Genomic DNA, 15,051 nt, shown 5'->3' with positions numbered 1-15,051 from the left:
TTTAGTATTAGGTATTTAAATATCAAATTGATATTAGCAAGGTGTTAGTAAAAAAGTAATCGAATAATATCTTATAATCCAAGTACCAATGTGAAAAATACCAGTGAATAATTTGTGTTCGACAAAACTTATACAAAAATAGAAATGTGATAAGCCTTACCAAAACTTTGATTGGAATCATCAATCATGAAATTTATATATCTACCAGTTACATACTTAATAATAACCCTAAATTACTCACTTTTAATGCTTCTTAAAAATGTTATATCATGATCTGTTAGTATTTTTTCTAAAAAAGATGTGTATTATGGTAATATATGTATATTGTATACCTAATCCATTTGATGAGGTATATAATATCTATTGATTATAAGAATATGATAAATTCCTTATAGTATTTATTTGTATCAATAATAAATGGGGAGGGGGGAATTTAATTATTGGGAAAGTAAATTGTCTCTCCCTTATAACGAATGTTCTAAATTCAGAAATTCCATCAAATTCCACAATAATTGAGACATTTCCATAGACCTGAATAAAAATATATATAAAAATATATACCTATAAATATATATAATATAAATATATCAAATATAAAAGTTCACTCAATTATCAGTTTGAAATTTCAAGTGCCTCCCGGAATGGCGATAATTTAAGTTGCATTTAGTTTATCCCCCCTCTACATTTTAATTTTGATATCAAACCTTTATCAATATTTTGGAACGCATTTGGAATTATAATTGGAATATAGTTTTTGGAATTCGGAACTTATTTTTTTCACGGAAAGTAAAATTATGAATAATATGTATAATATTGCATATAAGGTATATGTAAAAAATGTAGAATAAATTACCTATTGTATGTATTTAGTATTTACCTACCCAACAACCTTTATTTAAGAGTGTAACCTTCTCCTATATTTTTAACTTTATTGGGACCATTTGGAACCTAGTTTTCTGAATGTGAAACATTATATTTTTCTTGTAAAATATACAAAATGAGTTTTAAAAAACGCTAAGATGTTATTTATGAAAATTAAGATTCACATACTATGCAAATATGTTTAGAAAATATAAAGCAGAAAAGCATAAAGAACTCTTCAATAGTAGGCAACATAATATCATCATTATTTTTAAAGGATTTATTACCAGATACAATGCGGCTTTGTAAGAATGAACCCTACAGACAAATGTTTTAAGTAATTGGTTCCAGTCTCTATTTTGTACTCAATTTTAAAAATTCGATGTTTGTCCAACGAGAGATGACAAATTTATTCTAAAATATCTTACAAGTATAACGATTGTCGTCATCGACATCGTACATTACTCCCTACGTTGGGCACAGCTAATAGGCTGAGTGTTAGAAATGGAAAATGTGTATAAGTATGTAGGTTATGTAAGTTATGTATGCAATATATATTATGCGGACGTGATGTTTAGCATGCGTCGTGTTAATAACTGACCGGGACTCCTGGCGATAAACATTTAGGTAGTCTATAGTCTATAGTCGGATGGTCGAGAATGATGCTAATGATGCTAATGATGGTCATAGCTAATGAAAGATTATATCAAATAATAAATAAATTTGAACGTATTAAAAATCGTTCAAATTCATTAAATATATAAATGTCGTTCACGTTCACGTTGTATTTGAAAAAAAAGTGAGAGAGTGTGTGAGCCCACCATTAGTCATTACTCATTACACTCTCGGGAAGTAAAACTTCTTTCATAAGTAATTGGGCCCGTAAAATTATAAGTGAATTAAGGAGAGAGTGAGAAAAATCAATACAATAAAAAAAATATGTAAACTACAATGGACATATATAAAGAAAAAAACAAACGTGTCTTTTCATTTTTCGTTCCGATTTTTTTTGCACCCTCACCTCAAGAAAGAAGTTTTTCTTCAAAAATGAGTGACGTTCACGTATCGTTCATTAAATATAAACGACGTGCTTTCCAAACATTAATATTAGATATAGGTACACATATTATTCAAAATTAGACTTTCCAAGAAAAGTATGAAGTCAAATCCTGCTTAATCAATCCCAGGATTAACATTATAATATGGTTCAAAACGTTAAGAACATAATAATATTATGTTTTTTATATAGTTGTTTAAAAATTAAAGTTATTAACTTACTTTTGTCGTTTAAACTTAAATGTTCGTCTAAAAATACATATTAATTCTATTAATTTCTGTTTTTAGGAAAATAATTAATATTTTTTAATGTCTATTTATTTATCATTGATTATATTAAATGATTATTTTATAATTATTTGAATATAATCAGAAAATGGTTTACCTAAATTAGAATTTTTTTTTATTAAACAATTATAATACTATTGCCTAATGTGATTTCTTATTTTTAGGATATTTATTCACATGGTATTATGCTAATATAGTACAAGTATTAACGTTGTATACCTAATTGTATTAATGTATTGTTAATTTATTTGTGTTTATTATAATTTTTATGATCAACTAGAATCAATAGAAATAATCATACATATATCAATGTAAACAAACGGCCTCAATTTCTTCTCTATGTTGGACCCACGGTTTAAGATAGAATGGTTACGCACACGAACCAAGATATACAGGATACGAAACGAACTTGTGATAAGTGAAACCCGCACCTTCTCACGTTGCGGCTAGACTACTAGCGCTTTATAGGATTGTTCAGTGTTAACCGGGAGAATAAAAAAACTAATAGTTCATTATTCTCCCGGTTAACACAACAATCCTATAAAGCGCTAGTAGTCTAGCCACAACGTGAGAAGCGGGCGGATTCAGAAAAACATTGATAAGACCTTTCCGTTTCGTATCCTGTATATATTAATTCGTGTTTATGCGTCAACGTATGTTAAGCTTAATGACCAAGTGACTATACAATGTACTCATATAATTTTACTGACAGTTAGTGCTATCTAGTTTACACATTTTTTTTAATACTCACTAGTTAAATATACAATATACAAACTATTTAATTTTTTAGTAAATTTTTTTTATATTGCTTTTTATATAAATTAAATGCTTTTTTTGACATTTTGAATGCTTTTTTTTACCGATTATATTGCTTTTAAATCCGAACCCTATTTATTAGTAAAATATACGAAATATATAGTAAGTCTAGCAGTCAATACACTTCTCACCGAAAACTAATTTAATATAAATAGGTATATAATCAGATAATCTTAAATTAAATAAATAATATAATTTAGACAGCCAATAACTAAGTTGTGGACTCTAAAGAATATATAAATAAAAAACCAAGCGTTTTAGATGAGTTGTAAATGTTAGGATTACTATATTATGAGATGTGCTAGCAGCTACCTTACAACAAAAGTCATGATCAAAAACTTTGGTTTGAAATTCAAATGCACAAAAAATTTAACAAAAAATTCCAAATATTATACTAGTGCTAAACTTAAAATTCTAACATTGGATAATTTGAAATTTATTTTTTTTTGTCAATATGTACATAATACTGTAACGATTGTCGTCTACGACATCTTATGTTACTCCCTACGTTGAGCACGGCTAATATGCTGAGTGTTAGTAATGGAAAATGTGTTTATATGTATGCAATATATATTATGCTGACGGGATGTTTAGCACGCGTCGTGTTAATAACCGACCGGGACTCCGGGCAGTCGATGGAGGCAGTCTATAGTCGGAAGTCGATAGTTTGATGGTCGAGAATGATTAGTCATTGTAGATGGTCGATAGTGGAAGACAATGGGTGACAATGACCTGAAGAGGACCCACGGACGACCAGCTCAACCCACATTGGATATCAGCACACACGACACACCGTAGCCCGCAATTATAATTTATAAGTATACCTAATACATATTATTTTATGTTCGAGGTATTATAAGATTCGATATTGTAGTAATAATAATACATTCATATTTAATAACAGATACATATATATATATACGTTGAGTACTCCGCTTCACGTAAGGTAACCCTGATCCCTAGTAATAATATCGCATACCGAGGTCATACTAGGTCGAGTCTCCAAGACCTCGTTAATATAAACAGAACGACACCTAAGGAGTGATAGAAGCGGTAGGTGAAGAGGAGACATTACTGCACATTTGTACAATTATATGAGCAACTATATAGAATAATTCTAAGTAACTAAATATTAACTTACTTATCTTAACGTTAATTTTTTCTTTTGGGTACTCTCCTGAAAAAGATATATAATATTATGCTTCACTCAATGGTTATAATAATTAAACACACATTTGAAGACATTCTAGGAAATTAAAATCTTATCAATTAATTTGAATATCCTTATAGCATAAATCCAGAATATATTAAAACTTCTTTATAATTCTTATGTTTTCAACCAGATGTAGATATAATTATAAGACTATGTCACTAGACAGTAATGCATATGGCAAATTTTCACAGTATACAATTTACAACCGTCCCCTCCTTCAACCACAGACAGTTTGATGTCAATCTATTATATCATAGTCCATGTTTAAAAATTATATAAAAAAAATATATTTCCAAAATAAATAACACATGGTTTCTTCAATATTTTCTGTTTTAGATAAACAAAAAGTCTATCGTATTATTGTTATTATAATTTTTTTTTAACTTAAGCACGGCAACTGGCCATTAGTTGTTGTAAGGGTTATGAACTGTGGTTGGTCAGGTAAGGTGTTGTTACCGCGGTTGTTACGGTAGGTAAGCAAACACGTGTATATGTGGCAAAGTTTTTACTACTGCGAACCCGGGTGGTCACCCATCCGGGAACTAGTAGCAGCAGGCGTTTCTTACTCTCAGTCACATCGCGTGGCTGGAAGCAGCCAATGCAACGTGCCAAGCCACTTTCGTATTATTATAAAACTACAAAACATTGATTTATTTTTATGTTTACCAAATTTTATATTTAATTTAAAAACATCGTTTTTAAACTTTTCTGGAAATAATAAAACATTAAATGTTGTATTACATTATGTGTATAATATATTGTATTATTTATAATTCATAAAATGGTTATTATGAAAGAACTAACTATATTTTTATATTTTACAACTTATATTTGATTAACCATTATGTTAACCTTCAGTAGCAGATCCAGAAGTCACCAAACGGGTGACCAAAAGGGAATTTTCAAAAAATTAAATAACTTTTTTTAGCGGGCGCTACCCGTTTTCACTAAAAGTTGACCTTTCTCATTTCCACCATAAGTATACTTTTCCCTTTTCCACGAATACTCGAGATATTGACCACGTTTCCACCAAGACAAGTTGTAAAAAGTAATAAATTAATATACTATATATTATTATTATTATAATAAAATAATATAGAACATTTTAATGTAAAAAATTATATATAACTTTGTTTGCAAAAACAAATAGATTATAATTTGTAGTAAATCTGAAAAGTTACACGGGCAATACCGGGTGAGACAGCTAGTTAGTGTACCGCTAGACAGTAGTTGTTTTCCGGACTTCTGGTATTAACGTCTTGAGTTTGTCAATTATTGGATATATTCTTTAATGTATATATGTATGTATTATACACGCTCATCGTATTTTATTACATGTAAAAGCGTTATCGCACTTACCTTTTATGTCGATTAACCAAGATAATATCTAACGGGATAATATTTTATAAACAAGTGAAAAGGTTGCACAGTTTAAACTGTGCGTTACAATTGTGCGGGTAAAATAAAACGTTATTTGTGCGAGTGCAATTTATAATGACTAAAGCTAAAAATAATTGAGAGTAAACATGGAAACAAAATACTATGACGGACGGTCCGTGTCGTGAATAAAGTGTAAAACTGATTCATGAGTAGGTTTATTTCTATGGAATATTTATATATTTACAAATTGTGGGTCGAGGAAAGCGTCGATTTGCTCTGGCCAGACTTATTCAAGTGAGTCGGCGCAATCGGGGACGCTTGGAAGCAGGCGGGTGGATACCGGACTCTATACAATGTTATGTTATATCTTTGGTTTATTGTTTATATACAAAACAGGGGGGAGGGCCGGCCACTGTTGGTACAAGCTTAATTTAAGCGACACTCCGACGGTCAACCTGGTCCGGGAAGGTCAACTTAGATAAGTGCCTTGCTGAGATTTTAGGTGGTGGTCCTGAAAAGGGCCATTTTCGGTTGATCGTTGTACGGCGTTTGGCCGAAGGGTCACTTCAAGATTTACGTTGATATTCTTCTACCTAATTATCGGTTCGTTGGTTTTTCGTTCCCGGGCGTCTACCGAACGGCGGTGTCAATCACACGTCGAGGACGTTCGCTAAGAGTGTGAACGTAACTTAGTATTCGATTAGTCCTGAGCGGTGTGGTTGACAATAGAACCGTGTAAAGGCGTCGAGTAGTCAACCTTAATGCAAGTCAGGTCACCGGGAGCCGTAGAATACGTCGACCGTGGTCACGGGATGGTTCTTGCAGTTGTTGGGCAAACACTATGCTATGGTTATGTCTCGTCTCTTGTCTGAGAATTTGGCGAGCGTACTTCCTGGTGTGTTTTGTCTCCTGCTGTTCCAGGATTAGTGTTTAGCGTTTAAGTCACCGGCTACGAAGACGTAGAGAGAAGTATTAATCAGAGAGTCGAGGTCTAAAGTAAGTAGTGGAGTATCAGGTTTTTTGTATACCGCTGATAATTTTAATTCTTTGTTGTCTATTTGAATTTGGATTGAGGGGTTTTCTATTGAAGATGTAGTGATCTTAATCTGGCGGTGAACGATTTTTCGATGAATAAATATGGCTGTGCTTCCCCGTGCAGGATGTCCTAGCCATTGGGGACAATTAGTGATATATGAGTGGTAGTTTGGAAGTTTGAATTATTGGGAGTTGTTAAAATGCGTGTCATTGAGTAGAATAATGTCGATATTTTTCCTTTGAACTAAGTCAAGGAGCTCGAGGCGTTTTCAGTAGAGGATACGGGATTGTTAGACATTTTGGATAATCATGAGCATGGCTGAGAGGGCCGACATGATGGTTTTCCTTGATATCTGTGGATGTGGATATTTTTTGTATCGTATCTATAAGAAGGTTGGTGAGCGAATCTTCGGATTTGCTATAAGGTTTGTCCGAGTAGTTTGTAGTAATTGAAGCTTAATAGGTGGTTGGGTTGCTGGGTTCCTTAACTGATGGTGTAGGATTTGTTGTAATGGTTGGTGATGGTAATTTAGCTGCAGTGTTGTTTGTTTTGGATTTGAGGGTCATTTAAGCTGAGAAAACAGGGCACTGTCTGAAGTTTGCTGTGTGTTCTCCTCCACAATTGCAGCATTTTGGAGGTTTTCTGTGGTTTTGGATTCCCTCAATTGGTGGGCGGACGGAGTGTTAACAGTTTGCTGATGAGTGACCGAAGTTTTGGCAGTTGAAGCATTGAGGGGGCGCAGAAGCTCGGTATTGTTCAACTGTGATTGAGATGTAGAAGATTGATGTCAGATTGAATATGTTCTTGTTGGTTGGGTTGCAGGGAAGAGCGACCATGTATATTGGTAGTGGTTTTCTATTTTTTAGGAATTGTCTGATGAGGGTTATTTCAAATCCAGGCTTGGAGAGTTCGTTTTGAACATCTTTTACTAGGGTGTTGCTGGGTATTCCTCGGAGTAAGACTTTTAAGGATCTATTCACTGGTAACGAAAAGGTGCGGAAAGGTATTTTGGCTTTTCCCAAAACGTCTTGAGCTTGGCGAAAGGCGGCAGAGTCGGTTGCCAGGGCATGGATGTTGTCGTTGATAAGTTTGGCCGTAAGTTTACCATTTGGAAATAGTGACATGCTTTTTGGGGCAGCTTTAATCCAATGGTTTGGTTCTATAATGATTGGTAGAATTCGTTCTTGTTTAATATGAGGTAGTTCGATTTCTGATCGTAAGGTGTGGGACTTCCAGCTGTCGTTTGAATCAATAGTTGTTGAAGAAAGAGTTGGTGACTTCGTGTCGATGGAAGATTCGTTGCCAGAGGGGGGTGGTGAATTTGGTTCTGGTCGTTGGGGTCATTTACCGTTGGAGGTTGTTGCCCCTTGGTGCCTGAGCTTCATGAGAGTAGTTCCTTGGGCTGTTTGTGAGTTGATTGTTTTATTGTTGGTGCTGCGACATGAGCCACCAAGATGGTTGCCCATAACGGTAGGTATGTGACGTGATCTGTGCTTTCGGTACGATTGCGGTGCGAGAACCGGCTACGTGCACCCCTCAGATGCACTTGCCTCATAGTCTGTGAAGGTGTAGTAGTGCAAGGTACTTATGGTTTTTTAAAGTGATGTGCTATTTTGTGAAGTGATTTTCAGCTTCTTGTGGCGTTTTCAGAAGAAGCTGGTCTATCGTTGAGGTGTGGAGCTACTACTCTCTCTAACTCTTTGCTTTACTTTGCTTTGGGAGGGGTGGCTATGCCGTTTACTATTCCAGGCTTGTGCCTCTACTAGTGGATGGATTTTGGGGTTGATTGGTAGGTTCAGTTATGTTAGTCAGTCCAATTTAATGGGTATGGTTTGAGTAAACGTTTGGTGGTTGGAGGGGAGTGGGTTTTACCTAAGAGGCGGATATGATCGTATTCGGAAAAAGAGTTTTTGTAGAACATTGTTTTTGATTGAGAGCAAATGGAATTTTGAATAGATTTGAAGTTGGCTGATTTTAAAAGGGCCGAGTTTCTAACGATAGTGGGCATACCGGTTATCGTGCGTATGCCGATGTTTTGGACGGATTCAATACGTCTCCAATGGGAGGGGCCGATAAAGGGTGCCCAGGAAGAGTCAGCATATGTAAGTATAGGGGTCACGTAGAGTTTAAGTATGTTAAGTTTTGTTTTCAGCGGAACGGGACTGGTACGGTTAAGTAAGGGGTAAAGCATACCACGGACGCGGGTAGCTCTTTTGGTTACGTCTTGAATGTGTTGGTTGAATGTAAGTTTACGTCCAATCGTGACGCCTAAGTATTTGGCCTGTTTTGACCAGTTAACGGGTTGGTTATCGATGGTTAGAGGTTGAATGTGGGTTGTATTAGAACGCCCGAAGAGGACTCCTACTGTTTTGGTCGGGTTTATTTTGATTCGCCACCTGTGGAACCAGTTGGACGCGAGGTTGAGTTGGTGTTGTAGTTGTATGGTTGCACGTTTGGGGTTTTTGTTACTAGTAAAGAACATCGTGTCGTCAGCGAAGAGTGAGAGGTTGGCTTTAGGAGTCGTTGGAATGTCGTTAATGTACGTCAAGTATAGCGTCGGTGAGAGACAGGAGCCCTGAGGGACTCCTGCGAGTACGTGTCTGGTAGTAGAGAAGGAGTGTTCGATTTTAGTGGTAAAAGTACGGTCGGTGAGAAAGGATTGGATGATTTTTACGATTTCTAACGAGATGTTGAGTTTGGAGAGTTTGTAGAGTAGGCCTTCGTGCCAGACGCGGTCGAAGGCTTTCTCCACGTCGAGGAAGACGGAAGCAGTGTTTAAGTCGTTGTTAAAGTTTTCGCTCAGTTGGTGGGTGAGTTTGGTCAGTTGTAGTGTGGTCGAGTGTTCGGGTCTGAAGGCGAACTGTTCGGGACGGATTTTGTTTTTGAGTTTGTCTTGTAGGTGGGTGAGGATGAGTCGTTCGTAAATTTTGGACAGGGAGGAGAGGAGGGCGATTGGTCTATAGTTTTCGGGTTGTTTATGGTCTTTGCCAGGTTTGGGAATGGAGATGATGACTGCTTTTTTCCAGGCAAGGGGAAAGTAGCAGATTCTGAAGGCGCTGTTGATGATCCGAGTAAGGGACAGTATAACGTTGTTCGGTAGGAATTTAAGAGCCGTGTTGGTGATGAGGTCGTCACCTGGGGCTTTCTTTTTGCGAAGGTTGCGAATTATGTCTTGTATCTGGCCGGGAGTGGTAAAGAGGTTAGATCGGGTGATGTCAAGGCCTTGTAGGTACTGGGAGTGAGCGGTTACGTCTGGTAAGTCGGGGCCGGGGTTTGTTTGAAATTGATGTTCGAGCGAGTCGGCTATCAGCTCTGCTCGTTCGTTGGCCGGAAAAACTAGGCCGTCGGGGCCGGTTAGTGGGTGAGATGCTGGACGTTTGTGTAAGAGACATTTGTTGAGTTTGTATATTGAACCGTCTTGGTGGTCTAGTGAGTTAAGAAAGATGTCCCATTGGTCAGTATTGTGTGTTGCGAGTAAGGTACGTATGAGAGATATTTTGGCGTTTAGTTGTCGTTTAATTGTCGGGTCGCGGTTTATTTGCCATTCGCGGCGTATACGGTTTTTGTCTTGTATTTCCAGTTTAATGTAGTCTGGTACTACAGTGGACGGGTGTTTGCGTGTCGGTACGTATACGCTGGATTCAACCGCTTGTTGGATATGTTTTGTGAGGTTTTCGATTGCCAGGTCGATAGACTCGCGGTCGTTGGTCGGTTGAGTGGTTGAGTTCGGTAAGTTCGTGAGAGTTGTCGTGTATTTTTCCAGTTAATAAACCGATTCGTAACCGGTGGAGAAGAAGAGATCGGAGTGCAGAGTGTATCTAGAAGAATGGGGTTGTGGTCGGAAGATAGTTCGTTGAGGTTAGTGATTTGGGTTTGATAGGGTAGTCGTACGAGGGCGATGTCGAGTATGTCAGGTCTGTATCGTGTGCATGTCGGGAAATGTGTGGGAGAAGAGGGAGCAGTTACAGAGTAGTCCGATTGTTGTGCGTGGTCAAAGAGGACACGGCCGGCAGCGTTAGTCGTGTGGCTATACCACAGCGGTGTTTGGCGTTGAAGTCGCCTGCCGAAATTTGCCATTCGGCACTCTTTGTCAAAAGGTCGAGGTCGTTTGTCGTTAGTAGGGTTCCGGGTGGTTTGTATACGGCTGAAATAAGTACTTCGTGGCCGTTGAGTTGTACGAGGATGGAAGAGGTTTGGATGGTTGTGTTTAGGGTAACTGGTTGGTGAACGATACGTCGGTTGACGACAACGGCCGTGCCTCCGTGGGCGGGCGAGCCCCGCACGGGCGGCAGGTCGTTCCTGTACGTAAAAAAGTTAGGAATGTGAAGTCTGGCCGAGGGTCTTAGGTGGGTTTCGTTAAGTAGGATTATGTCGGTTTTCAGTTTTAGTGCTAAAGAGCGCAGTTCGTCAAGTTTGTGGTTAATGCCGTTTGAGTTCCAAAATAGAATTTTTAAGTTATCCATTTTGGGGGGATAGTATGGTTAAGAATGATTGTATTGCTGTCTGTATCAGGGTTTTGGGGTCCTGGTTGTTTACTATGGCTGTTAAGAGGTTGGTCAGGAGGTTTAAAATGAGGGACAGGTTAATTTGTGGGGCTTCGGGACTGGTCGGTTTTGGTGGTGGTGGTGGTGGGGGCGCTTGGCCGGTGGTGGCTGCAGTGTACGAGCGGGTTTGGGGTTTTATTGTAGTTGTTGGTGGGGGCGGGGGTGGTGTAAAAGATTGAGTTGTCGGTGGCAGGGTTTGAGGTTTGGTTGTTGGTGGTGCGATTTTGGGTTTTATCGTCAAGAGATGTGGGCATCCGCGGAAATTAGCCGTATGAGGCCCGCCGCAATTGCAGCATGTCGGGGTTTGGTCGGGAGTTTTTTGGCATTCAGATGCCAAGTGATTTCCTGCGCACTTGACGCATCTGGGTGGGTGGCCACAGTTACGGGAACCGTGTCCAAAACGTTGGCACGAAAAACATTGTGCCGGGCTGGAAGGTTTAAGGGCTTCTACCGAAATCGTAAGATAAAATAGGGAGTTGAGAAGGAAGATATCCTTGGCGTTCAGGGTTGCCGCAATGTGTACGAGGCACATGGGCATCGGTTTTTCGGGAGTACCGAAACGGCGGATGTATTTTGTTTGGAAGTTTAGGGTTTCTAGTTCGGATTTTAGATCGTCAGTGGTGATGTCGATCGGTATGCCCTTTAGAACGACCTTAAGGGAACGATCTTCAGGGAGGCTGAAGGTATGGAATTCAGTTTTGCTGTCAACTAGGACTTTCTGAATTTGTCGGAAGTGGGTGGGGTCGGTAGTTTGGACGGTTATTTGTCCATTGGATGTGGTTTTGGCTGTAATTGCCGATGGAGTGAAGTTCGGAAGTTTGTAAATGGTTGGTGCGATTTTTCGCCAGGACGCAGAGTTTAAGATTAAGGGGGGTGGTCTGATTTGCTTGGGTTTGGCTGATGTCGGGGTTTGTTGTTCGGATGTTTTGGCTGGTGGAGGTTTAGTAGTCGGGGCGGAGTGTTGGGCGGATTTGTTTGATTCGGTGTCGGAAGAGGAGCAGTTTGACGACATTGATATTGATGAGTCGGTCGACGGAGTTGGAGAGGGTGGGGAATCCCTCTGTGGACCTTTTAGGAAGGTGGACGGTGGGGATGGTGAGGCACGTCGACGTCCCTTCTTGGAACTCCCGGGTGTTTGCGCGGGGCCCTTCCGCTTGTTAGCTGTTTTGCCCATGGCAAGACCGTAACAAACTCAGGGTTTAACACTGTAGCTCTGAAAAGAGCGATTTTCTGGTGGTGTGACGGGTGGGTTTTAGGGGGGTTTGGTTTGGTCAGGGATGGGATTCTGCGGCAATGAGAGGGCGCGGCCCCTCGACGGATAAACGGTGGGAGGTGGATACCCGTCGCTTTCGCGACGGCTTACCTTGGGCGCTGGTGCCCTGTCGGAGTAGCGGTGAAAACGGCTGTTTTGAGTTGAAGGTTCGTGGTGTGAACCGTGGGCGCTGGAGCCCTGTTGAAGCGTTGAGAACGGCTGGCTGTAGAGTAGTTGGCAGAGGACGTCTTGCTCGGATGTGAACTGAACGTGAACTAGTAGTGTGAGTGAGTATCTCTCTAACTCTTGGAAATGTGCCTATACTTATACCTCTTTGCGTTGTATTCCTTATTGCTGATTGGGTGTTTACCTTGGTATGACGAGAAATCATCACACCGTTGCTTTGTTGTTATATCTTGCTAGGTGCGTTTTTCGTCAGTCATACTGGTTGAAATATACTTGTAGAAAATCACACCTTCTCATTGGGTTCTGCTGTTTTTTATGTGTGTTTTATTTGTTATGTCGTCTTGAAGAAGGCCGTTGTGGTAGTTGCTCCGTTACAACTGTTATGCCAAGTGTTTTGTCGGCTTAAGATTGGTAATTCTTGCGGTATGTTATACTTCTGTTTGTTGGTCCTGAGAAAGACCCTTTTCATGTGTATGTTATAAGTAGGATATAAAAGAGATTTCTGGAACCTCAACCTGCTGGCTCAACCCTATACCTGATGGCTCAACCCGTGTACATCTTTGCTCAACCCACGGGTTGAGTCAATCTATCACACACGTATACGACATTCCCCCCGCCACCCCCGCTCTCCATTAACAGTGGTGGTGAGGGGAAATTATACATCTCGTACGTATGCGAGCGATTGTTGTAAACACCAGTTAAATGAGATAGAATTTATCATTATATGATATGCGAGTAAGTTGCGCAGCGCTGTGATTGCCGTTTGAGAAGCGACCGACTTGGGTTCGAATCTCGGTCCGGTTAATAAATTTTTAAATTATTTTCCTCGCACGGCAGCGGCTAATTGATAGCGTAGAGCCGTGTGGTGCGGGGTATATCGTATAAGTGTGTGATAGATGGGGGGGGGGGTATCATGAGAGCGGGGTAGCAGGGGGAATGTCGTATACGTATGTGATAGATTGACTCAACCCGTGGGTTGAACAGAAGCGCAACCATGGGTTGAGCAAAGGTTTACACGGGTTGAGACTTCAGGTATAGGGTTGAGCCAGCAGCAGGTTGAGGTTCCAGAAATCTCTTTTTCATCCTACTGTTATAATATTGTTCCCTAACAACTATTACTAAACTACTTAAAATTTTTTATTGGGTCAGTTAACACGTCTAATAAAAATATTCGTTAGCGATGTATTAAAAAAAGTTGTTTCGCAAATGTGTATATTGATGAAATATGAAGTAATTATCCTGTCAATCAATTATACACAACCACGATCAGAAACGTGGTCAATATAAGTTTGGTGGAAAAGGGAAGGGTACACTTTTGGTGGAAACGGATAATGGTGGAAAAGGGAAAGATCGACTTTTGGTGGAAACGTGTTACGCCATTTTTAGCCCAATATTATAATAAAGATTAAAGAATAACATAAAAAACACATTCCATGGGCGATCGAATCCCCTTGTATCCACCACTGTTAACCTTTAGATTTTTTAATATTATTTCAGAATATTAAGCACAGTAGTAGAACAATACTATTATTATATTTATTAAAACATTTATAATTTATGTATTTATTTTTTTCGATAACTTACGAAAACAATCATATAAACTAATTTGGTCTGATTGTAATTCATCATCTGTTAAAATCACATATAATATGTTTAATGTTTATTGTTATCATAAGCTTCACTATATGGTCGATCAAGGACTACTTTTGATACCCCATAGATTTCTCGGGGTTAATAAGGATATTGTTTTGCTACCAACAAATTATATATTATATTTATTATTCAAGTGTTAACGAAAATGATACGTTTTTATAGTTGTAAGTTGTAACTTACAATATTATTAAGTAAAAATATTATGGTCAAAGAAATGTTGACTGTTAAAATTTTTATAATTTTTACTATCTATATATTCTATGACCAGATGGATAAAAAAATATATTCTGAGATAGTTCGATAATGTTAATTAATTTTTTCTGTATGAATTGTTTCTATAAAATTTCCTTAAGACTGTGTTATATCTTTATTTAATTTTTGTTTTGGATTGAATTATGTTAATAATTGAATATATGTATTGTGTACTGATTTTATAATAATAATTCACGTACCTATGACTTTAATACGTTGTGTATTGATACTGTCGCTCCAAAAATATTTTTTTTTATTTATTGATCTATTCGCTTTAATAACAGATTATTAGCATAAAGTATATTTAAATTTTACATTTCAAAAATTAACTATGCAAATAACTTGTTTTTGATTGAAAATTTAAAAAATTTAAATTTATAATTTTTTAAAATTTATTTTAGGCATTAATATCTAAAATATTCTTAAGCTATTAATTATATATGCAATTATTATTATTGAATATTCATACTACGATCATCAAACAGTGCATCGAATATTCTTTATTAGAGTTGTG

General features: G+C 38.0%; 1 long non-coding RNA gene across 1 annotated transcript; it reads right to left on the bottom strand.

Annotated features, from left to right (window-relative positions):
* Positions 1-2,139: 2,139 nt before the first annotated feature.
* On the bottom strand, positions 2,140-14,810 carry LOC132945196 (uncharacterized). The gene is made up of 5 exons (XR_009664522.1): positions 14,738-14,810; positions 14,217-14,261; positions 4,901-4,942; positions 4,163-4,198; positions 2,140-2,166 (listed from the first exon to the last, which is right to left on the bottom strand). It is a non-coding gene; the product is annotated as an uncharacterized LOC132945196 (long non-coding RNA).
* Positions 14,811-15,051: the final 241 nt, after the last annotated feature.

This window comes from Metopolophium dirhodum, chromosome 5, assembly GCF_019925205.1.
Source record: "Metopolophium dirhodum isolate CAU chromosome 5, ASM1992520v1, whole genome shotgun sequence".
NCBI classification, from domain to species: Eukaryota; Metazoa; Arthropoda; class Insecta; order Hemiptera; family Aphididae; genus Metopolophium; species Metopolophium dirhodum.
Note: the sequence above shows the minus strand (reverse complement) of the source record. Positions and strands in the feature narration are given on the sequence as shown.